The sequence below is a fragment of the Canis aureus genome, chromosome 5 (genome assembly GCF_053574225.1).
Source record: "Canis aureus isolate CA01 chromosome 5, VMU_Caureus_v.1.0, whole genome shotgun sequence".
NCBI classification, from domain to species: Eukaryota; Metazoa; Chordata; class Mammalia; order Carnivora; family Canidae; genus Canis; species Canis aureus.
In genome coordinates, this window is record NC_135615.1 from 73125819 (window position 1) to 73152089 (window position 26271).

Sequence of the window (26271 nt, forward strand, 5' to 3'; positions counted from 1 at the left end):
AATCAGATGCATCCGGCGTGTCTTCTCACGATGGCTTTGGGGAGGCGGGTATTACCAGAATTTTAAAAGACCGTCTAAAAATGTGAACGCTGAAATATGCCTTACCGGGGCTGCTCGTACCCCGGCGCCACCACCGAGGCTCCCGCAGCAAAACCCGGCCTCTTCGCGCTAAGCAAGTCCTAGGCGCCCAGCGGGGCGTCACCAGGGGCGGGGCGGGGCGGGGCGGGGCGGGGCTCCCGGGAGGGCGGAGTGGGCGGGGCCTAGGCCCGTCCTCGCCCCGCCTCGTGAAGTCTGACACATGCGCCCAGAGGCTCCTGGTGGAACGAGGTGTGGATTGCGAGGTGACCCTGGCCGCTGCCTTCCGGTTCCTAGGGATGCGCATCCGGGTCACGCTAACGCCGCGGTTTCCTCCATCCGCTTGGTTCTCCTGTGAGTCTGGACCAGTACCCATGTCCTGCTTTGGGGCCTCTGCAGCCGTAGGGTGAGTCTCCGCTGCGACAGGGTCTGAATGCGGCCGGTCGAGTACAGCCTGTAGAGGGACGGGTCAAAAGTTCTGTCCCGGTCCCTGTGGGTGGGGGTTCTCTTTGCCTGTCCCTTGTCCCTGCAATGGTTCTCTCACTTTAGCCTTTCCCTCGCCGGCCTCGCCTCTTTCACCTCCCTTTAGCCTCGCCCGTCCGCGCGCACCTCTTGCCTGGCTGTTTTCCTCGTCCTTAGCCTCCGGTTACCCGGTTACAAGCCTCGGTTTCTTGCCTTTCGCCTCGGCGCTTCTCTCACCACTGCCTCTCGCTTTTCCCCGGCTCTCACGTTAGCACCTCCCTGGGATCTCGCTGTGCTTTCCCGCAGCAGGACAGCCCACCTCCTCATTGTGCTTCCCCTCCTCCACTGCGAAGCTCAGCCTGTGTCTCTCGGGTCCTACCTGGGTCCTGTCCTCCAACTTCCATCTCCTTCGACCCCTGTCCCTTCCTGGGACTAGTAGGTGACATTTGTGCTTCGCCTGGGGTTCTCCCGCCTTTTCTTAGCTAGGGGAATGCTTAGCCAAAGCCCCAATCGGGGCCGATTTATCCGGCCAGGGAGAAGTTTTGCCTTGAGGCGTCGTGTGAGACCCAACTCGGGTAGCTTCCGTTGTTAGGGAACAACAAAGGCGGTTCCAGTTCTTTGCTGGAGCACAGTTTTCGGTGCTCTCTCCAGAGCAGGCTAACAGGTGGCAGGCACACGGAACTGCTAGAGATTGGGCTTGTGTGGTCTGGTTAACTGACAGGCCTTGAGGATGTCCTGTCATTTTTGTGTTCTCTATCCCTTGAGAATGGATGTGCACAGCTGAGGCAAAAATGCGGATAATCTTGGGACGATCATCTCTGTTTCTGCATAGGCTTTACTTACAGAACAGTTGCTATGACAGAGGACGGTTTCTTGGGAGATTTTTTAGCCCCAGATTTAATAAGCTTATTGCCAAAAATTTTAGTGTCACTGAAATATTTTCTGCTAAAGAGCGCACTGTAGTAATTTCGCACTAAGTTTTCTTTATTTGAACTCAGTGTGCATATGTATCTTTATCCTTACCTCTTAGAAATTTTCATTTTTACTCTATTGACAAGTTTTCTATTTTTCTTCCTGTTTCTTCATAAGCCAGACATTACAGTACATTATTACATTGACTATTATTCTGTTATTTTTTCTTTACTATTTTTACCTTTTAAGAATTATTTATTTATTTATTTATTTTAGAAAGAGTAGAAGCAGGAGGGGCAGAGAGAGAGAGAGAATCCCAAGCAGACTCCATGTTGAGTATGGAGCATAATGCACTGGATCTCACGACCTGAGCCCAAACCAAGAGTCCGACACTTAACTGACTGTGCCACTCGGGCAGCCCCTCCACCTTAGCCTTAGAACCGTCTTTTTCTCATTTGAGACTTAGGCTTTTAATTTCTTAAATTTCTCTAATGGCTCATAGTCACCTTTAAGATGAAGAGATCAGGGACACCTGGGTGACTCTGGTTGAGCATCTGCCTTTAGCTCAGGACTTGATCCCAGACTCAAGATTTTCAAAAAAATCTTTAAAAAAAAATAAGTTGAAGAGATTGGATTTAATAGTGGTTAGTTCCTATTTCTCAAATTTTGTGATCTGAGGTATATTTTGAGACACAGGATTGGATAATTTTTACTTTTGTTTTTCTGATGTTTATGGTGGTGTGTAGCATTTGATTGCAAATATTTTTGTGTGAGCAGCTTCTGAAATATAAATTATGCTCTGAAATTTAGTACTTAAGTGAACAGAATAAATACAGCTTTTAGTGTCCGTTTCACTTCTGATTACTGAGTTACAGAAAAGTTTCTCTCATTATGTGATACATATACATATGCAAGCATAGCATAGACCTTGGCTCATTCCAGAATTGGGCTACTCCCTTCAGCTATTTTTAGCAAAGGACTTTGGAGCTTGGCCATACTAGTCCTAGAACCTACAGAGAAGTACCCTTCTGGGTGGTTTTCAGGCCTCATCTAACGGCTGAGAGCTCCTTACCCATACCTCTTATCTTCCCCACCACCTACACTGGAAACCCTAGTTTCTGTTCAGCCTGATCTTATTATTTTGCATCCTTAAAAACTAACTCCAGTGAGTATGGGCTGACTCTGTTTCCTTACCTCCTGGTTTGTGGACTTTTTTTTTTTTTAGCCACAGATATTTCATAGAGAAACATTTGGATTGATGTAAGGCCCTCTTTTAACCTTTATCATCTCTGAACTTTTTCTTTCTTGAGTATGTCGTAAGTCTAAACCTAGATGAATTTCTACTACGGCTGGAGGGAACCACAGAGCTCAGACTTACCCCTTCATTTTACAATAAGGAAATCAAGACAAAGAATTGGTGATTTTTCTAAGGTCAGTTTTTACAAATAAAGAAGTCTTGTCCATGCATTCAGAAGTGGGTTTTAGTTCCCTCAAAGTTGCAGATCAGAGAGTACAACGTAGTATTTAGTGGTTCATTTCAATACATTTGTATCACAGGAATGAGTTTTAAGATAAGAAACTTATGACAGATTTTTAAATGCAAGGCTGGAGTCATTTTGCCTTCAAAGGTGGATTCTAGAAAGAAATTGTGTAGAAGTAGAAGTTGAAATTAGTCTTAGGGAGTCTCTTTTCTTCTTCTATAAAAGCCTTTACATGAAATGAACATCCCATGGTCTCACTGGAGCAATTGTGCTCATGCTCCTGGTCTTCTTACCCAGAACTAATAGATTTTCTGTTTACTAAAAAGCCTGCCTGTCTTACCCAGCTTCCAAAGAAATAAAAATATCACTAGAGACAACTTAGTGTATATGTTTGTAATGTTCAGGAGAGGAATCACTGTCAGTTTTCTATAGAAATTTCTCCTTTAGTTTGGCAGTCTTAACTTGTGACCCTGAAGTCTCAATTTAAAATAAATTTCTGCATATTATTTTATGCCTGTCAGGTTTTCTGTTTTTTTTTTTTTTCTTATTTTACTTTTTAAGGATTTTATTTATTTATTCATAGAGACAGAGAGAGGTAGAGACATAGGCAGAGGGAGAAGAAGCAGGCTCCCTATGGCGAGCCCCATGTGGGTGGGACTCTGGGATCACAACCTGAGCCGAAGGCAGATGCTTAACCACTGAGCCACCCGTGTGCCCCAGGTTTTCTGTTTTTATTTGGTTTAATTATTTTGCTGTTTTGTCATTTTCCTTGTTACTGTGCTTTGTTTTACATGGTTTAATTTTTATTCTTGAACCCTGGAATATGTTTTAAGGAAAGTGCAGCTTTAAAAATTCCAGAAGCAAAGTACACCTCTACCATGGCCTTACCTTTTGTACCTTGCAGTGTGATGGTTTCTGTGATTTGCCTAAGCCACTTCATAACTTCATTCTTTTTGTTTTGCTTTCAGATAAAAGGCTGATAAAACTTCTATTTTGGTAGTTGTATGTCTAAAAGACTTTTGTGTTCTGCATATAACGGCAGGATATTTTACCTTTTGTGTATTTTAAATGGAGGAAGAATAGTTAAAAATAGTTAACATATACTAGTTTAACATAGAAATAGTTCAAAATGTATTTAAAAATATTAGGAATAGGGCAGCCTGGGTGGCTCAGCGGTTTAATGCTGCCTTCAGCCCAGGGCCTAATCCTGGAGACCCCGGATTGAGTCCCATGTTGGGCTCCCTGCATGGGGCCTGCTTCTCCCTCTGCCTGTGTCTGCCTCTCTATCTCTGTGTTTCTCATGAATAAGTAAAATCTTAAAAAAAAAAAAAAGGAATAGTTTTTCTTCTCATACATTCATTTATGTCAAGGGATTATTACATTTTGAATAAAGTTGAAAATAGGTGTACTTTCTATTTGCTAATGAACCTAAAAATACAGGTGCATGTTCTTATATAGAATGTATGGCATAAACTGAATATGTTTTATTGGCAGAGAACATAGCAAACCATACCATCATCTTGATATCTTTATTTGGTCCCATCAATCTAAGTCCTAGTATCTAATTATTAAATGTAAAAATAATTGAGTATTTTCTTTGTTATTTATAGTATATTTAAAGACAGTTATTTGGGAATTGCTAGGTGGTTGAGCATCTGCCTTTGGCTCAGGTTGTGATCCCAAGGTCCTGGGATGGAGTCCCGCATCAGGCCCCCTGCAGGGAGCCTGCTTCTCCCTTTGCCTATGTCTCTGCTTCTCTCTGTGTGTCTGTCATGAATAAATAAATAAAATAATTAAAAACCCCAGTTATTTGAAATATGGACTTCATAAAATTTATCTTTACTATTTCTCCTTTTAAATATGTAGTAGTATTTTACTTTTTTTTTTTTTTAAAGTAATCTAGTCTGCGCCCAACATGGGACTGGAACTCGTGACCCCGAGATCAAGAGTCACATGCTCTACCGACTGAAGCAGCCAGGTGCCCCTGTATTAGTATTTTAAATCAAAAAAGGAAATTATAAATAGTGCTATCCTTTCAACCTCCATTGAAATCATAAAACTCATAAAACTCTTAGAATAGCAATAGTGGGAACATACCTCAACATAATAAAGACTGTATATGACAAAGCCATCACAAACATAGTCCACAGTGAAATATTGAAAGCTTTTTTCTCTAAAATCAGAAGCAAGACAAAGATGCCTCCGCTCTTACCCACTGTATTTATTCAGCATAGTATTGGAAGTCCTAGCCACAACAATTACACAAAGAAAAAGAAAATGTATCCAAATTGGTAAGGAATAAGTTAAACTGCTATTATTTGCAGGTACCTAATTCTACATGTAGAAAACCTAATGTCTCCCCAGAAATGTGTTAGAATTAATGAATTCAGTAAATTTGCAGGTAAAACATCAATATGCAAAAATCTGTTGCATTTCTACACAATAATAATGAACTATCAGAAAGAAAAATTAACAAAACAATCCCATTTATAATGGCATCAAAAAGAATAAAATGTCTAGGAATAAGTTTAACCAAGGAAGTGAAAGACCTGTATACAGAAAACTATAAGACATTGATTTAAAAATTGAAGATGACACAAATAAATGGAAAGATAGTCCATGTTCATGTATCAGAAGAATATTATTACGATGTCCATACTACCCAAAGCAATCTACAAAATCAGTGCAATTCCTTTCAAAATTCCAGTGACATTTTTCACAGAACTGGAACAAATAATTCTAACATTTGGGTGGAAAATTTTTTTTAAAAAGATAAGAAAGAAAAAAAATACTGCTGACTTAACTGTAAGTTAACAGATCCTTCCCAAGGCAGTCTAGTACTTTAACGTCTTAAAGATCTTACTACAGATTGTGTTGGATGCACTTTAACTTATTAGCTTGGTTAATAATTTGTACTAGGTAGACTTGCTTTTATTTGCTGTAGAAAATAGCAATAATCTTTGTAATACATTTCTTTTAGCAAATTTATTTTGGGTCCCTACTATGTTCGGTTTCAATAATACATGTACAGGCTGCTCATGTGAACTAGGTAACATTATGTAAGAATGACATTTACACTTAAATCCTGAATTTGGTTTTCTTTCTACATATTTGAATTAAACTATAGGATGTAATATAACCTATATCACCAGGTGGTAGCAAAAAAAAAAAAAAAAAAAAAGCAGAAGGAGATAACATAATTAGAATTAAACTTTCATCCTAAGAAAATGTTATTTCAACCAGTGACAATGGTATATGATTTTTTAAAGATTTTATGATTTTATGTTTTCAAAACACTGGTTTCTCATCAGTAATCTAGTTTGAGGTTCTTGTGTTAATTTGCATCACAGTTTAATATAAAATCATGTTCTTTATAGGTACAGTTAAATCAATTTCATTTGGGAGTCTTCACAAATGAACTGTAAAAATCTATAATGGTAAAACAGTAAACATAAAAGCAGCTTTAGGGGATCCGTGGGTGGCTCAGCGGTTTAGTGCCTGCCTTTGGCCCAGGGCGCGGTCCTAGAGACCTGGGATTGAGTCCCATGTCGGGCTCCTGGCAGAGAGCCTGCTTATCCCTCTGCTGTGTCTCTGCCTCTCTCTCTCTATGTCTAAAATAAATGAATGAATGAATATATATATAATGAAATATATATATTTATATATAATATTATATATTTATATATAATAAATTCATTCATTTATATATAATAAATTCATTATATTCGTATATATATATATATATATAACTATTCCGTGTGGTTTAACTCTTTAATTATATTAACTCTTTAATCTTTACAACCCTGTGAAGTAAGTACTGTTCTTATCTCCATTTTACAAATGAGGAAACAAGGCACAGAAGTTATAAAACTTGCCCAAAGTAACACAGTTAGTTGGGCAGCTGGGTTTGAACTTAGTCTTTCTGGCTTCAGAGTTCATGATCTTTTTGTACAGAGTTCTACTAGTTTAGTGATTTCTTCCTTTATAGCTTAAGGAAAACAGGACCAGGTCTTTGCCTCTTAAAAAAATTATCTTGTGGAAGTTAGTTACTTTTGAGTTTTTGGAGAAAAGGCAGTATTTTTAATAAAGTGCATTTTATATTACTAACATGTCTTACTTGATCTTTTTTTTTTTTTTTTTAAGATTTTATTTATTTATTCATGAGAGACAGAGAGAGAGGCAGAGACACAGGCAGAGGGAGAAGCAGGCTCCATGCAGGAAGCCTGACCTGGGACTTGATCCCAGGTCTCCAGGATCACACCCTGGGCTGCAGGCGGCGCTAAACTGCTGCACCACCGGGGCTGCCCTTACTTCTTGATCTTAATATTTTTTCTTTCTTTGATCTGCAAAGTATTCAACAAATTTATGTCTCAAACTCTGAAATCTTAATGTTCCCAATATGAATTTAACAACTTAGAAATACAAAACGAAACTAAAACTAAAATTTCTGACTTACCTGTGTTTCATTTCCAAATTTGGAACTTTGTGCAAAACTAAGTGTTTTTAGTTTTACTTAGAAAAGAGGAGGAGAATTTTGACAAATGAATTCCTTTGTAAATTAAAAAATGCAAATAGTCATTTAGAATATCATTAATCATATTAGGATACTTCTTTGTGCTTTTGTTATTCCCAAATATAAAAATTTTTGTTGCGTCTCCAAGGGAAGGAGATGATTTTATATCAGTTGAGGTGGTAGTTTAAGAATCTGGGACTGAGATAGGAGAAGTGATTTTTCTGAGTATTTTAAAAACAGTTGAGAATCATGGGATCTGGTTAACAGAAAAAAACTACAGTTATTTCTGGTAAGAAGTGACACTTGGTTAGGGATACTACTTATTTTTTACATATTAACTCCACTTGTTAATTCAGACATAAGTACACCCTTTTTCATAGTAGCTTTTGTCTTTTTTTCTTTCTTTGGGAAAAATACTATTATGGAGCTGAAAAGTCTAGGCTTTGCTATGATAATTTACTTATTGGTGTTTAGAATGTACTTTGGTTTAAACATTTAATATTTGTTTCAAAAGAAGCTCTTTTATGTGTGTTTGATAATCAGTTTCTCTTCTAAAATTTCAATAGTACTTTTACCTGAAATTTAATAATGTAATTACTGAATTTACAAAAATTGTTTATTGCTATCAGCACTGTTACTATGGGAATAAATTAGAATGATTAGCTCTTAGGTGGGATTGAACTTTATTCTTTAGTTTCCATAGTAGTTGAAAAAGATTTAGGTCAGATTTACCTGTTGTTCCTCCTTTTTTCAAAATAAGAGGGAATTTTAATTTAGCACAATGATGTTAATTTTTTTTCCTACTAGATTGATATGATAGCTTCACTCTCTTTATCGACAGCATCATAGAAAATAATGTGTACGTGACTTGGTTTTTAGAAAATTAGAATTTAGAGAACATTTTAGGATAAAAAAATAGTATTTACAGGTCTTATTTTTTAAAAAAGTGTTACTAATTCACTGAAATTTTCAAATCTGCTTTTTCTTTTTACCACATCTTTGCTGTAGATTCGGAAGCAATGATTAGATAACATTGATGAATAAGTGTTCATGAGAGTGAGAATTGAGAGCTTTTGCAAAGAGAATAAGCCATCTCTAACATTGGCGTGACATTTAATAGCTAGATGAACAGAAAATCTTTGCTTTATCTCATTTTTGTGTATCTCCTGTTAGTATGTATTTATTTAATGTCGGTACCTCACATTCTGTGAAATTGTTTATTTGGAATAACTGTTAAACTATTAATTCTTATGCAGATGGTTTTCTTTTTCAGAGGGTTGCCTTAAAAATACTGTAATTTAGAGAACCACCAAAATTCTGAATGTTATTTCCTATGTAGTTTGAAGTGGATATTTTTCTCCTATTGTCTGGCATTTTCTTTTATTCTGATAAAGTGGCTTTCAAATTTTTTTGATCAGGACCCACTATAAGATGCAGTTTTTCATTGTTACCCAGTACTCACATATATATGTGTATTATCCAATACTTGTACATATTAATGTACATATTAATGTTTAAAATTGAAACAGGAGTTTTGTGAAAGTGTTATTTTTACTACTGGATGTGAATTGTAATATTTTCTACTCTATTTTGTTTTACTGTATTTCATTTAAAACTGTTGATCTCCACTAAGTTAATAAGATATTAATACATTTTACCTGCAGTTTGAAAAATTCTAATGACTGCTAGATTTTTTCCAATATTGTTTTTTTGGAATTGAAAATGTTTGAGTTTGTTACTTTTTTCTCTGAAATGTATCTTGAATCTGTTAAGCTTTTAATCTAAATAACTATGCAGAACAATTAAGAGAGGGAGACTCTATTGCCAATTGCCATTACTGTCATCTCTGTTCTTTACTGTGTCCAGGCATATCATTTTAAAAACTGCAATAATAAAGAATCGGGAGGTTGAAAACACTTGTTCACATGTAGAACTTCTATCATTAGAATCCTTTGCTAGGTTCCAAATAATAGTCAAAGTTTAAGTTGATGAAGTTGCTTTTCACAAATTTTGTTTCTGCCCTTGGCAGCTAATCAAAAGGTTACAAAGCTGCTTTATTCTACTTTCTTCTGGCCCCAATCCAGTCCTTGTAAACCAAAAAAGAGACCTGAGGAGTGAAGCAGTTTGCTTGTGTGTATATGGTCAGGTGAAAGTAACATGTCTAAAGAGTAGACTGCACGTATGTATTGTCCTGACTCCTTTCCTGTAATCACAAAGGGGAAAAGAGAGTAGAGATATCAACAGTTCCTAGCATATCGTAGCCAATAAGTGAGGCAGGGTCAGCAGCATACTCTACTGTTTGTTTGTTTTTTTTTTTTGTCACCACCACCTCCTAACATTTACTAAGCACTTACTATGTTCCATGCACTATTTAAAGCACTTCACTTGGGGCGCCTGGCTGGCACAGTCAGTTAAGCATCCAACTCTTGGTTTCAGATCAGGTCATGATCTCAGGGTCATGAGATGGAGCCCTGTATGGGGTTCTGTGCTCAGTGCAGAGTCTGCTGGGTATTTTCTCTCCCTCTGCCCCTTCCACTTGTGCTCATGCGTGCACAAACACGCTCTCTCTTTCTGTCTCTAAATAAATAAGTCTTAAAAAAATAATAAAGCACTTCATTCGCTTGGGAGGCCTAGGAGAATGAGAATGAGAGGATAAAGAAGAAAACTTGCCTCTTTATTATTATCTGGCTTGTGAATTCTGGCTACTGGTGTAGCATGGCATAGCATGCATTTTTAGCTTGGTCAGCCTTTTAAAGTCATCAGCACTGTCTGTGATGTTCCATATTGAATGGTACATAGCTGTGGTTTGAGACCTCAGACTTTGAAGCGAGGCTGCCTGGGCTTGAATTTCAGGTTGGTGTCTTCCTAGGTAAATAACCTTGGGCAAGTCATTCTCCGTACTTTAGTTTCCTCATCTGTAAAATGGTGATAATGATAAATAGTACCTATCATAGACTTATTGAGAGGATCAAATGAGTTATACATGTAAAGTACTTAGAACGGTGTTCTAACCCATAAAAAACATTCCATAAATGTTAGTTATTAATAACTCACAACTCACAGTTGGATCTCCTAAAAGTACTTGTGACCATGATGAGTTCTGTGTATTTGCTAAGTAACAGTCTGTGATTGACATTCAATGTTTTATTGTCCAGGAGCTTGAAAACAGCGTTTCTTGGAAAGGACTCATAGGGAAAGTTGTTATATAGGGTATTGGGAATCAAAGCCAAATGAGAAAGGTAAAGCTACAGGTCCAACTTATTTAATCTTTCATAGGAATCTCTTGTTATTTGGACCATATACTTAATAATCTAAATACTTTTCCCTTTGAAAAACTAAGGGCAACTAGTTATCAAATTGACTTTCACTCAAGACCAGATTTCTTTCCTGAATTTATCTTACGCCTAAGATACTTATTTATTATTTTTCTTTAACAAATAGCTATATCATGTTTCCTGTAGTGCCAGGCACTATCCTGAGAGCTTCACAAATATTAACTCATTTAAATCTTATGATGAAGACACATTATTATTATTCCCATTTTATTTATCTATTTATTTATTTATTTATTATTTATTTATTATTCCCATTTTACAGATGAAGTAACTGGGACATAGGAAGGTTATAAATAAGTAAACTCCCATACCTTTTATCAGGGTGGAGCTGGGATTTGAGCCTAAGTAGTCTGGCTCCAGAGTTAATGCTTCAAGCTTGCCCAGCCTGCTTCTTCTAGAGGTGAATTATGTTGAAAAGAGTAAAATAACAGGTGTTCAAACTTCACTACTACTGTGAAACTAATACAACTCTGTGCATTAACTACATTGGAATTAAATTTTTTTAAATATAGAAAAAAATTCACTATTCCTCACCTTGTGCTGAAATGACAGTACTGAATTTTTGGCTGATGTATTCTCAAAAGAGTAAATAAGTTTGGGGAAATAAAACATTAATAGAAGAACTGAACCTAGATTTTATAGTTTTGACAACTGAAGACATACATTTCAAAAGACTTAGTTCTGTTAGTATAGTGTAAGATAAATTTGATCTGAATAATAGAGAGTTGGTAATTAAATATATAGATAGATTTATAGGAAGTGATACAGTTTTGTTTTTCAAAGGTGGAAGAAATAGGGTAAAAATTTTTCTATATAACTGGAAAACACATTTATAGGTGTCGTGCCCAAGATTGCGAATCCGAGAAACCACCAAGGAGCCGACACCGATGCAAACACAGGAGGGTTTATTTACAAGCTCGAGCTTGGGTCCAAGTATACCCGACACAGCGGAGCAGGGACTTGGACCCCGAGACTAAGAGCCCTAGCAGCTTTATAGGGGCCAGTGGCCAATGGGATATACAGAAAGTTGCAGTCATGTCCACACGCAGGTGGCCAGTTGAATTACATCTCCCCCTATAGTATCCATTTGAGCTGGCCTATTTGGTCAGAATCGGGGGTGTAGTTTTGGCAGGCACAAGATGGGGTTACATTGTTATGAGCCGATTTCCGATTAGGGTGTGCCCAGCGGTTTGGCTAGGGTGGGGCAGCGCCTTAAGCAATAAGCAGGTTATGTGGGGGTCATACAGGAGGTGGCAGGTGTAGCACAAAATGGAGTTAGTGTCCTGCTCTGCTTGTCCAGGGGTAGGGGATTTTTGTTAAATTTCCTGGGTCCCACATAGGATATTCATACTGGAATTAAACCATGTATCAGGCCATAGCACCTATAGAAAAAAATTGCGATTCTCTTAGAAATGTTAACCTCACAGATCAAAGAAGGATAAAGAAAATTTTGGGTTCCTTCCTTTTGCTGCTGGCCGCAGCCATGAGTATGCTCATGCTTCAGAAGAGGCTTGCCTCCAGTGTCCTCCACTGTGGCAAAAAGAAGGTCTGGTTGGACCCCAATGAGACCAATGAAATTGCCAATGCAGACTCCCGTCATCAGATACGAAAACTGATCAAAGATGGGCTGATAATCCGGAAGCCTGTGACTGTCCATTCCCGAGCTCGGTGCCGGAAAAACACTCTGGCCCGACGGAAGGGCAGGCATATGGGCATTGGTAAGAGAAAAGGTACTGCCAATGCTCGAATGCCTGAGAAGGTAACGTGGATGAGGAGGATGAGAATTCTACGCAGGCTGCTCAGAAGATACCGTGAATCTAAGAAGATTGACCACCACATGTATCATAGCCTCTACCTGAAAGTGAAGGGTAACATGTTCCAGAACAAGCGGATCTCATGGAACACTTCCACAAGCTGAAGGCAGACAAGGCTTGCAAGAAGCTTCTGGCTGACCAGGCTGAGGCCCGGAGATCTAAGACAAAGGAGGCCCGCAAGCGCCTTGAAGAGCGGCTCCAGGCCAAGAAGGAGGAAATCATCAAGACTCTCTCCAAGGAGGAAGAGACCAAGAAATAAAACTCCCTCTCTCTTGTCTGTACATAGTGGCCTCAGCATGAATCAGATCAGTTATTCAATACAACAAACCTTTATCTGCCTAAAAAAAAAAAAAAAAAGAAAAAAAAAAGAGAAAATTTTGGAGGCTTTGAGTTCCATGGAGTCTGGATCTGGCACATTAAATAAATTCTTAGGTTTGTGATTGACAAGTTACTAAAAACAGAAAGAGTTGGAAGGATTGTAGTAGAACTGTTAGATTATTATTAAGCTCACTTTGACAAATCTAATTCAGATTAACTCATTCCTTTGCAATACTTTTTACTATGGTTTTGGAATTTTTCTTGTAGAACACATCCCCCTATTTTATCAGAAGCTTGTGGGGGGAAAGTTTTTTTAATTTTTATTAAAGGTTATTTTATAGACAGCTTGAAGGATGATTTTCCAAGAAATAATATTAGGTTAAGAACAATTCTTCTTAGAGAATCTGTTCCTGATAAAGTATTTTTCTTATTAAGAACGTGGTACAGGGTGGCTCAGCGGTTGAGTGTCTGCCTTTGGCTCAGGGCGGGATCCTGGAGTCCTGGGATCGAGTCCCACATCGGGCTCCCTGCATGGAGCCTGCTTCTCCCTCTGCCTGTGTCTCTGCCTCTCTCTCTGTGTCTCTCATGAATAAATAAATAAAATCTTTAAAAAAAAAAAAAAAGAACGTGGTACAGCCTAAGTGTATTTTTTAAAAATTATTTCTCTGTAAGTTCTGATAGTATTCTGTTAAGTGTGTAGTTACTATAAATATTCGTACAGCTGACAATACCATGATATGTCGGTCAGTCATACTTCCCAAATAAAGTAACCAGAAGAATTCACCAACTTTACCACAGTCAGTTGGCTGTTTATTTATGGAAGGAGTTCACCACCGTGGTGATGGCTTTTGTCTGTCTGCAGACAGTTCTGCAGGGAAGGTGTTGTTGGTTATAATTTTTTCCCCCACAGAAATGTAATTTGTGTTGATGCCTGAATTGTGAGAGCTAAAAGGCTTTCTTAAATTCCCTTAAAAGAGAGCTTTAAGGTGGGTCAGCTTTAAGGTGGGTCAGCTTGCAAAATAATAAACATAAGTCATCAGTCAGTTAAGCATCTAGCTCTTGGTTTCAACTTGGGTCATGATCCCAGGGTTGTGAGATATTTTTGTCTACTTCAGCAGGACTCGAGTACAAAGGACTTTGAGTAATATGTTAGATATGTTAGATGTTTTTTGAAAGGTAATATATCAAGAAAGGTTGCCATCATTTGATGAGACTGGTGAATTTCTGAAAGATAAACAATGAGATGGGATTTAATAGAGAGTAGGAGAAGAAATCACAGCTGGAAGTATATGTAGAAGTTCCAAAAATGTATCAGACTCCAAGAAACAATTATGAAGAAATTGAAGGGTGCTTGGAGCATAAATCAGTTTCCGGCCCTTACTCTTGATTTTGAGCATCTGGTGTTTGTCTCCTGGATAAAGCCTGGAGAAATGCTTTCAAGACACATTGTACAGTCTGCTTGGAGAGGGCATGTGTTTCCCTCTGGTCTATTCTCCCCTTGGAGTTTAGTGTATATTAAACAAATTATGTCATTCTCTAGCTTGAAGCACCCATTGCCTTCCCAAATTCCATATCATGTGTTACAAGGCGGTATGTGATGTGGCTCTTGCCTGCTTCTCAGTCTTCATTTCCAACCATTCCTTCACTTTCTAATACTGGTCTCTTTGCTATATCTCAAACATGCCAAGATGTTATCCTTTCACTTTTTTTATTCTTGTTTTCTTCTGAAACCTCTTCCTTTGCATCTGCTTATAACTCTCTCCTTTTCATTATTCAGAACTCTGCTGAAATATTACCACCTCAGAGAAATTATTACCCTATCTGAAATAGCTCCCCTGTAGTCCGTTGTTGTCTCTTTGTGTTCCTTTCCATAGTACTTATTACTTTGTAAAATTATATTACCTTATGTATTTGTTCATCTTCCTATTAGAATATAAGTTCCTTGAGGCTGGGGATTTTGTGTTTATCACTGAATTCCCAGTATCTAAGCTAATGGAGGGCACATAGTACACATTCAATGAATATTTTATAAATGAATGAATGAATTTTGGGATTAGAAAAAGAAGAATGAGGAGTCTGAAGTAACTATAGACTGCTATAACAAAAGTAGAGGAAATGAAATGCAAAGTGACTAGCTAAGTCTGGTATTTCTCCCTAGGATAAAGCTTTGATAGCTATTCCAAAGTGAAAGTCATGGCATAAGAGGCCAGAGATATCCCTAATAATTTATTTGATGTTCAGAAGAGATGGATTCATATCCGGAAAGCAGATTACCTGCGGACACTGATGAACTGTATATTTCACCCCTCTTCCATAATACCGTAAGTGAATGTATATAACTAGAACCTACCTATACAACAGATGAACAAAAATTCTCATCTACTCTGAGGGAAAAAAGTAAAACTCCCAACTGTAAAAATGAACTCTAATAGTCTAGATTTAATCATTTGAGGAAAAGTAATGTTATGAAAAAAGAATCAAATGCAGCTGACACTAAAGGAAATAGTGAATAGTATGAACTGAAGATTTTAAAGATAAGCATTTTTTAGTAATTTCAGAGGAAATAAATAATGAAATAAATGTAAATATTGAAATTTTGAAGAGAAAAATTCAAAAGCAAATATAGCAAAATAATAAACATAAAGATTGAGCTAAGGGTTGCCTAGGTAGCTCAGTTATTTAAATGTCGGACTCTTGATTTAGGCTCAGGTCATGATCCCAGAGTCATGAGGTCCAGCTCCACATCTGCTCTGTACTGGCTGTGGAGGGTGTTTAAGATTCTCTCCTCACGGGGATCCCTGGGTGGTGCAGCGGTTTAGCGCCTGCCTTTGGCCCACGCAATCCTGCGATCCTGGAGGGCGCAATCCTGGAGACCTGGGATCGAATCCCACATCGGGCTCCCGGTGCATGGAGCCTGCTTCTCCCTCTGCCTATGTCTCTGCCTCTCTCTCTCTCTCTCTCTCTATCATAAATAAATAAAAAATTAAAAAAAAAAAAGATTCTCTCCTTACCCCCCCCCACCCATCACTCTCATCACCCTACCCCTAGCTCCACTGGGGCTAGCTTCCCCCCCCCCACCAAAAAACAAAAAACAAACAAAAAAAAAAAAACCAAAAAAAACTGAGTTAAAGGAGTTTCTCAGTTAAAGTGCAGGATGTCAGCAGTAATGACAGTGAGAACCTCTGAAATTCTCCCTTCCATAAAAGCAATGGGAACCTGGGCAGACACAATCAACTGTTTCAGAACTCTGAAAATTAACCATAGGCTTACAGTAAACTGGGAGTATTTATTCAAGAAAAATGGCCACATTTCAGGAAAAACAGTAAACTTTGTAGCAGTTTAACTTGCCCAAGTGCCATCCTCCTCTCTCTAATTCCATGGTAACTTTGAAAACCAGCAGCCCCCCAGGATGCCTGGGTGGCTCAGCAGTTGAGTGTCTGCCTTTAGCTCTGGCATGAGGCTGGGGGTCCTGGGATGAGTACCCACATCAGGCTCCTCCCCACAGGGAGCTTGCTTCTCCCTCTGCATATGTCTCTGCCTCTCTATGTCTCTCATGAATAAATAAAAAAGTTTTTTAAAGGTAAGTTTATGGTCTTTTTAAGGAAGCCAATAAAATGTTGATTCTAAAACTTCATGAAAACCACAAAATAAACTGTGGAAGAATCTTACAAGTATCAATGTAAGAATCTTAAATTCAGTACTAGAAAATAGAATTTAACAGTTTATTAAAATAATATTCTACAATCCAAGAGTTTGGTTTCTGAAATAAATGCATATATGGCTCAATATTAGAACATCTATTAACAAGTTTTAATAGATGATAGAAAAACTGTATGATCATTTTGGATGCCAGAAAAACATTTGACCAAATTAATATCCTTTCCTGATAAATACATGTAAATGTAGATAATAAAGCTATCGAAGTTGTAGACAAAAGTATGAATGTATAAGTTGGAGAAGGCTAAATAGGGCATAAATTCTAGAAAGCACAAAGGGAAAAAAGATTGACAAGTTTTATTTCTTAAAAATCATGCTTTCTATTTTGCAATTTGAGATCATGTTTTACTTGTTGAGTTAGGCAAGAAATTTAAAAGATGGTACTTGGTGCTGGTTAAGGCACAGCAAAGTGGGTATTAATGGTTGCAACCTTATTAGTAAATTGTCAGGATTGGCAGAGTTAGGGTTCATCAGAGAAGCAGAACTACTTAGAAGAAATATATGTACACATACACATACACAGATAAATAATACATGTGTGTTTGTAAGGGCTAAAGGTACCTAACCGGGCAGCCCCAGTGGTGCAGCGGTTTAGCTCCACCTGCAGCGTCGGGCGTGATCTGGAGACCTGGGATCGAGTCCTATATCGGGCTCCCTGCATGGAGCCTGCTTCTCCCTCTGCCACTGTCTCTCTCTCTCTCTCTGTCTCTATGAATAAATAAATAAAATCTTTTAAAAAATCAAATAAAAAAATAAAGGTACCTAACCTTGTGTGTAAAGAAGGCAATTCTCAAGTATCCCCAAAGAAATCTAGTACAGAGGGGCCAGTCAGCATCATCAGATCCTGCAGAAGTACACTTAGTATATCCAAATCAAAGGCTTTGGCATGGAGAGGGAAACTGTCAACAAAATAAAAAGGCAATCTACTGAATGGGAGCAGATATTTGCAAATGACACATTTGATAAGAGGTTAATATCCAAAATATATAGAGAACATATATAACTCAACACTAAATAAGCAGTCTTCTGATTTTTAAGTCAGAGTAGACATTTTTCCAAAGTACACACAAAATAACAAATGTTGGTGAGGATGTGGAGAAAAAGGAACCCTTGTGTACAGTTGGTGGGAATGCAAATTGGTATAGCCACTGTGGAAAACAGCATGGAAGTTCCTCAAAATTAAAAATATAATTACCATGTGATTCAGTAATTCCACTACTGAGTATTTACCCAAAAGAAATGAAAATAGGGGGGATGGGTTAACTGGATGACGGGCATTAAGGAGGCACAGAATGAGATGACTGTATGTTGGCAAATTGAATTTAAATAAAATACAAAATAAAATTTTAAAATGGGAAAAGAAAATGAAAACACTAATTATTCAAAAAGATATATGCACCCCTATGTTTATTACTATTTACAGTAGCCAAGATATGGAAGCAACCCAAGTGTCCATTCACAGATGAATAAATATATGGTACATACACACATAGAATACTGCTATTCAGCCATAAAAAAAATAAAAGATCTTGCCATTTGCACCAACATGGGTGGACCTAAAGGGTATATGATACTAAGTGAAGTAAGTCAGAGAAAGATAAATACCATAAGATCTCACTCGTATCACACAAAACAAATGAACAAAGAAAAAGAGACCAAAAAAACCACTCTTAAATACAGAGAATAAACTGGTAGTTGCCATAGGTGAGTGGGTGGGGCGTTGGTAAAGTCTAAGGAGACTACATTTACGATAAGCACTGATAGGACATACACAGATGTGGACTGAGAAAACATTAGTGAAAAAATTAACTCTTAATTTCCATAGGAAACATTTTATAGTGGTATAGAAACCAGAATACAAATTAAAGAATTGGAGTTTTAAATTTTGATGAAGTCCGATTTCTCTTTTTTTTTTTTTTTTTTTTTTTTTGTGGGTTTGCAGTGGTTTCATACCTAAGAAATCCACTGGACTAAATAACCTGTGGATACGGTCCTACCTTATTTAGTCTTCCCCTCTCAGTGCATAGCAAGACACTTATGAATGCAAAGGGGACTAACAATTTGGGGGTACCTATATTTGTGTTAGACACATGGATTTTACTAGACTCTTTTTCTAAGTATTCATTGAATTTTAAAATGAATCTATATTTACAAGAGAGATAAGAGTGACTTGTCCAGGTCTTACAGCTAGTAGTTAACAGAGTAAATAAACCTTTTTGACTCTGAATCCCATCTCTTTCCCTTGTATTAATTTGCCGGTTAAATTAAGCAAGCTCCTGTAGTGTATTTGGAATGACTGATTTTATAAAAACTTGATCACAAACTTCTAAGAACCATCTGTCTTTTTTTTTTTTTTTTAAGATTTATTTATTCATTCATTCATTCAGAGAGAGAGAGAGAGAGAGAGAGGCAGAGACATAGGCAAGAGGGAGAAGCAGGCTCCATGCAGGAAGCCGTATGTGGGACTCGATCCCAGGTCTCCAGGAGCACACTCTGGGCTGCAGGCCGCGCTAAACCACTGCGCCACTGGGGCTGCCCAGAACCATCTGTCTTATAAAGCAAACTTGCTTAATGATTTTTTGCAACCTTTTTGGTATTATGCCTCTAAGCCCCTTAAATATCTTTTTTTAAAAGAAAACAGTGCTGTTCAATGTTAACATCCATAATGACACTCCGGTAAATGATGAAAAGATACGGATTTTATGCGACTTTTTTTAAGACTTCCAACTAAAGGATTTTCTTTTTCTTTTCTTTTTTTTTTTGTTTTTAAAATTTATTTATTTTTTCCAGATACATGTTTTCATGGTATATCATTGGGTTTGCGAAGTATTTTCTGTAGAGTAATTCTTCTGGCTTGATAAATGTCTATGTATTTTGCAGAGATCTTTGGTTCATTGCCTGTCTCTTAAGTACCCCTTACTCTTTGTTTTTGTCTTTGAGTACATATGTTTCTATTTTAGGTGTAATTTATCTGTTTCTAGTTAGGTGTAATTGGTTCTAATTGTATTGTATAGATCTACCTTTAATGGCTTAGCATAGGGTTAGAATTCTTCTACCACTCCAGTTTAGGTAGGGATATCTGTTTGAAGGTAGCTCCATTTAACATAAAAAATTTATACAATTTGACCTTATTTAAGTCCTCTATGTGATGGAAAACTCCTCTAAGATAATATCAAGTAATACCACCATTTCAGTCTCTGTACTTGTGAATTTTTGATCCAACTGTTTATAATTTTATTTTACTTTTAAGATTTTATTTATTTATTCATAGAGTCAGAGAGAGAGAGAGGCAAAGACACAGGCAGAGGGAGAAGCAGGCACCATACAGAGAGCCCGATGTGGGACTCGATCCAGGGTCCCCAGGATCACGCACTGGGCCGCAGGCAGCGCTAAACCGCTGCGCCACCGGGGCTGCCCTATTTATAATTTTATTAACCAACATTTCAATCTCTGTATTCATAAACCATTGATCTATGTTTATAATTTTATTTGTATATATTACAGCTATAGAATTTTTTAAACAAAAGATGTAGATTTTTATTATTTTATTTTTTAAGATTTTTTTAAAAAGATTTTATTTATTTGATAGAAAGCAAGAGAGCATGAGCAGGGGGAGGAGGAGAGGGAGAAGCAGACTCCCTACTGAGCAGGAAGCCCAATGTGGGGCTCGATCCTAGGTGCTCACAATCAGAATTTTATTCAACTTCATATACAATTAATTTTTTTCTAAACATTTAAACAGATCCTATATAATTTTTGAGGTATAATTCACACATATAATAAAGTCATCATACTAAGTTCTCTTGAGTTTTACAAATGCATATAATCATGTAACGACCAATATAATTGAGATAGAAAACCGTTCCAATTATGCCGATAAGTTCCCTTGTAACTCTGTGTAGCCAGTCCTTTCCCCATCCCTAGCACCTGGCACCCACTGATCTCTTTTCTGTCCTTACATGAAAAATGTCATATGAGTGGAATTATACAATATGTAGATTCTTGAGTGTGGCTTCTTCCACTTAGCATAATGTATTGGAAATTCATCTGAGTTCCATGAATTGCTGCATAGTGTTCCATTCTATAAATGTACAACAGTTTATTCATTCACTGGTTTGAAAGACATTTGTTTCCAGTTCTCATTGTATATATGAGCAAAGCCACTATAGGCATTCATGTGCGGGTTTTCAGGTGAACATAAATTTTCATTTAGGTGGATACTTCAGAGTAGGATTGCTGGTTCATCTGGTAAGTGGATGTTTAGCTTTCTGAGAAACTATCAAACTTCTCCACAATGGCTATATTGTACTTTTTACATTCATACTAACAATGCATGAGAGTTCTTGTTGCTTTACTTCCTTGTGAACACTTGATATGGTCAGTTTTCCTTTGTTCATTTCAGCCATGCTAGTGTGTAATGATACTCCCTTTTTAAAAGATAAACTTTTTATTTTGGAGTAATTATTTTGGTATAATTTTAGTTTTGGAATAATATATTCTAGGCTTGAAAACAATATTAATCTCATTGTATATCTGCATCAGAGCCCTTGGGTCATGAGGTAGATTGTCAATGAGCAGTAATATTTTGAAAGGAATATATTTTTTTCTGTGCAGTAGTTCTCAGCAGTAGGCTTAAAATACTCAGAAAACTGAGGCACCTGGGTGGCTCAGTTGATTTCGGTTCAGGTCATGACCTCTCAGGGTCGGGTCGTGAGATGGAGCCTGAACTCTGCTGCACACTCAACACAGAGGGCTTGTCCCTCTCTCTCTGCCCCTCCCCCCCATTTATGCAGGCATGTTCACTCTGTCTCTAAAATAAATAAAATCTTTTTTTAAAAAAAAGTACTCAGGGGATCCCTGGGTGGCGCAGCGGTTTAGCGCCTGCCTTTGGCCCAGGGCGCGATCCTGGAGACCCAGGATCGAGTCCCACGTCGGGCTCCCTGCATGGAGCCTGCTTCTGTCTCTGCCTCTCTCTCTCTCTAAAAAAAAAAAAAAAAAAAAAAAGTACTCAGAAAACCATGTTGTAAACTGATGTGCTGTTGTCTAGGCTTTGATGTCACATTTACAGAGTGCAGACAAGTAGATTTAGCATAGTTCTTAAGGGCTCTAGGATCTCTGAAATGGTAAATGAGCTTTGGCTTCATTTTAAAGTCACCAGCTACATTAACTCCTAACAAGAGAGTCAGCCTGTCCTTTGAAGCTTTGAGGCCAAGTGTTGATTTCTTCTCTTTAGCTATGAATGTCCTGGATGGCATCTTCTTTCCAATTTAATGCCATTTCATCTACATTGAAAATCTGTTGTTTGGGGCAGCCCCGGTGGCGGTGGCGCAGCGGTTTAGCGCTGCCTACAGCCTAGGGCCTGATCCTGGAGACCTGGGCCTCTCTCTCGCTAGCTCTGTATCTTTCATAAGTAAATAAAATAAAATCTTAAAAAAAAAAAAAAAAAGAAAATCTGTTGTTTAGTGTAGCAATCTTCATCAATTAATCTGAGCTAGATCTTCTGGATAACTTGCTGCAGCTTCTACATCAGCATTTGCTGCTTCACTATGCATTTCTATGAAGTAGAGATGGCTTTCTTTCCTTAAATCTCATGAATCCACCTCACCTAGCTTCAGATTTTTCTTCTGCAGCTTCCTCCCCTCTCTTACCTTCATAGAATTGAAGAGAGTTAGGGCCTTGCCCTGGCTTAGGCTTTGGCTTAAGGGAATATTTTGGCAGGTTTGATCTTCTATCCAGATCATTCAAAATCTCTCCATATTAACAATGAAACCATTTTGCTTTCTTACCACTCATGTATTCACTACACTCTGAAAAGTGTGTAAAATTTCCCTGAAATTTTACTCTGAAAATTAAAAGGAAACTTAATTTCCTTCAAGAACTTTTTCTTTGCATTTACAATTTGACTGTTTGGCACAAGAGGCCTGGCTTTTAGTCTGCCTTAGCTTTTGATATGCCTTCCTCACTAAGTTGAATCATTTCTAGCTTTTCATTTATTTTTTTATTTTTATTTTTTTTTTTAAGATTTTATTTATTTATTCATAGAGACACACAGAGAGAGAGAGGCAGAGACACAGGCAGAGGGAGAAGCAGGCTCCATGCAGGAAGCCCGACGCAGGACTCGATCCCGGGTCTCCAGGATCACACCCCGGGCTGCAGGCGGCGCTAAACCGCTGTGCCACTGGGGCTGCCCCTAGCTTTTCATTTAAAGTGAGATATGCAGAAAAAGGACATTTACAACATTTACAACATGGGTGGACCTAGAAGGTATTATGCTAGTGAAATAAGTCAGACTGAGAAAGAAAAATAGCATATGGTTTCACTTATATGTGGAATCTAAAAAAACAAATAAATAAACAACAAGAAGCAGAATCAGACTTACAAATACAGAGAACAAAGTGATGGTTGCCAGAGGGAGGGATAAAACGGGTGAAGGGGAATGGAAGATACAGGCTTTCAGTTATAGAAAGAGTAAGTCATGGGAATAAAAGGCACAGCATAGGAAATATAGTTAATGATACTGTAATAGTTTTGTGTAGTGACGCATGGTAGTTACACTTGTGGTGAGCATAATGTAACTTATAGAGATCTTGAATCACTGTGTTGTATATCTGAAACTAAGGTAACATTGCCAAATATCCTCAAAATTTTTTTTAAAAGAGAAAGAGGAGACCTGATGAGAAGGCACCCTATCAAGTCAGCTAATTCAATAAACAGGTTACACTAAAAAAAAGTTAAGCGAGAGATGTGTGACTCCTCCTTTCACTTGAACATTTAGAGACCATTGTAGGATTAGTCATTGACCTAATTTCAGTATTGTTGTGTCTCAGGGACTAGGGAGGCTGAGGAAAGGGAGAGAGATGGGGGAATGGCTGGTCAGTGGAGCAGTCAGAACACACAACATTTATCGATTAGGGTCATGATCTTGTATGGGCACAGTTCATGGCACCTGAAAACAATTATAGTAGTAACATCAGAGGTCACTGATTGCAGATCACTACAACAAACATAATAATATTGAAAAAGCTTGAAATATTGCAAGATTTTTAAAATGTGGTACATAGACAAAGTGAGCAAATTCTGTTGGGAAAATAGTGCCAATAGACTTGCTCAACACAGGATTGTCACAAACCTTCAATTTCCAAAAATCAGAGTATTTGGGAAGTGCAATAAAGTGAAGTGCACCAAAGCAAGTTATATCTCTCCTTTATAGGGAAAAAGGAGGAAGTATGGAGGAGCTGTTTTGAGCAGAAGTCCATTGGAGGAGAGTTCAGGGTGGTGATGGTTTCTCATTGACTGGGCTATTGCCTAGCTAGGAGGATATCTTACCTTTTGCCACTGTTGTAATAAAGTAGGATTCTTCTGTTGGAAGACGCAAGGTATGTTTCTTCCTTCGGGGTCTGCAGTTGACAAGTTGGTAGGGCTTGAGAGCACCCCCTTCATGGCCTTTGAACTCCATTTCAAATGAGGTTTCTCTTACTCATTTTCACCTTTAACAAGAACACTGGAGATAGTATTTTTGACCTATCCAGATAATCCAGGATAATCTCATCTAAAAATCCTTAATTACATCTGCAAAGACTTTTTTCCAAATAAGATGGCATTTGTTGGTTCTGGGGATTAAAGTGTGGACCTATCATTCATCAGAAATCTTTTTTATGTGTATATGTGTGTTTGGGAAAGGGGATTCTTTTTCCTCTTTCTCTGTGCTCCCCCCCCCCATTTTTCTTTTTCTAACTTTAGTCTATTAATGGAGAGAAACCCGAGGGCTCCTGATTGCTATATAAGTAGTACCTGTGCTGAAATTCTTTGTTATGGATGTGATATAAAGTATATCATTCCTTGCTTTTACTTGAACGGAACCTTTCAGTTAACACGGACTTCAAAGTGATATTCCTGAAGTCAGTTAACAAAACTTTGTAAGGAACTAAAGTTGTGATTTAGACATCCCTGGTGAGAAATGGGAAACGTGAAGATTTGAATGTTCTGTGCCTCTAAATGTATTGAAGTTTCTTAGTGAACTGCTTTTAAGTAAATGTTTAGAGGAATCAAGAGCCTAGAAATTGTACTTGGTTGAATATTTATTGAATGCCCACAATGTGCTGTCAGATACTAAAAAGAAGAAAGTGGTCTCTGCCACTGTGGAATTTAGTATCAAATTCCACAGGAATCAACCCCAAGGAAAACTAGTAGTTGTTTTGTTTGGGGCAAATTATGCTCCGAGACAGAGATTGTCTTTGCTAATAATTTATTTAACACACGTTTATGGGAATTAGAATTTATAATATTAATATCTTACAAACCAATGGCATAAAGGATAATGTCTTGTAATAAGCCAATAAACCAATGATATTGCAAACTAATGATAAATTAATTACCCTATTGTTTCAGGTAAAGGGAGATGAAAGAAATAAAATCCAAATTTAGTTGAGGTATACCTTTCAACAAGCTGGTCTTGGTGGAGTCAGTCATTGCAACTAAAAGCTGAGTGTCAACTGCTGGCGTAGGTCCCTTGCTGCCGGGGCACATTGCTCACAGACAGTAATTAATAGTGGTGTTGACGGGCAAGGTGGGCTGCTCCACAGGTTTTTTACTCCAAGAGCCACTGCCTGTGAGGAGTAGCTTCACCAAGGCCAGAACAGATGCCCCTTCTACTCCTGAGACTGCTACATGATTTATTGCCACTGCCGACCACAGGTAGTCTGGCCATAGCAGGAGCAAGCTTCTCAAGATTTCAGAGGGCTGTGTAGATCGGCAAAGAATAGCCTTGCCCAGACCGAACGCTGTCGAGTTGGTGGTCAGACCTCTTGGTTTTTAAAGTTGAACTTTTAAGTTCATCACTTGATGGACACCACTGCTCTTACCATGGTATCGGGGACTTCATGGTCCTCTCCACTCAAGGTGCAAAAGTTCGATAAGAAAATCCTAATATCTTCAAAAACAATTCCATCAAAGCAAGCTATTCAAAACAAGCTCATACCACAACTTTGTCCAAAACAAGCTTTGAAAACATGAATTTGAATTGGTAACAAGTGAGTATACAACAGTGGTATTAACAGAATTATAAACTGTCAGACTTACAGACCATAGTAGAGGTTTAGAGGAGTTTTGAAGAATTCTTTTTTTTTTTTTTTAAGATTTTATTTATTCATGAGAGACACAGGCAGAGGGAGAAGCATGCAGGAAGCCCAATGTGCGATTGGATCCCAGGACCCCAGGATCATGCCCTGAGCCGAAGGCAGTCAGATTCTCAACCACTAAGCCACCCAGGTGTCCCATTTGAAGAATTTTTTTTTCCATTTGAAGAATTCTTAATCATTAATTGTGAAACATGGAACTTTCACTAACAACACTGAGGTTTTAGTAGGTTAATAGGTATTTTAATTTTCTAAAATCGTGATGCTTATCTTTGAGTAGAAATAGTAAAGGAATTTATTTTCATATACCTTGTAATTAAAACGACCTGTTTCGTTAACAGTAAATCCATCTGTACATTGTAAATTAAAGACATGTTGTAAAGACCAATTGTTATTTTTGCTAGACTTCACAAGAAGTTAAAAAGTAGCATTAGAGGGATCCCTGGGTGGCTCAGCAGTTTGGTGCCTGCCTTCATCCCAGTGCGTGATCCCGGTGGCCCGGGATCGAGG

General features: G+C 37.9%; 1 protein-coding gene, 1 long non-coding RNA gene and 1 pseudogene across 4 annotated transcripts in view; 2 read left to right on the top strand and 1 right to left on the bottom strand.

The window, feature by feature from the left end:
- LOC144314583 (uncharacterized) overlaps positions 1–1106 on the bottom strand; it is a 35533-nt gene extending 34427 nt beyond the window's left edge. Inside the window, exons 1-2 of the long non-coding RNA XR_013380468.1 lie at positions 917–1106; positions 106–529 (exon numbers count right to left, since the gene is read on the bottom strand). This is a non-coding gene — a long non-coding RNA (uncharacterized LOC144314583). The remainder of the gene's footprint in view (positions 1–105; positions 530–916) is intronic.
- EYA3 (EYA transcriptional coactivator and phosphatase 3) overlaps positions 327–26271 on the top strand; it is a 102513-nt gene continuing 76568 nt past the window's right edge. For 2 of the 3 annotated variants that reach the window (XM_077898891.1, XM_077898894.1), the window contains exon 1: positions 327–481. The gene's annotated coding sequence lies outside the window, so the exon portion shown is untranslated. Of the gene's footprint in view, positions 482–15068; positions 15232–26271 lie in introns of all 3 variants that reach the window. The other variant, XM_077898892.1, reaches the window with a different exon arrangement.
- Positions 12231–12927, top strand: LOC144314581 (large ribosomal subunit protein eL19 pseudogene; annotated as a pseudogene).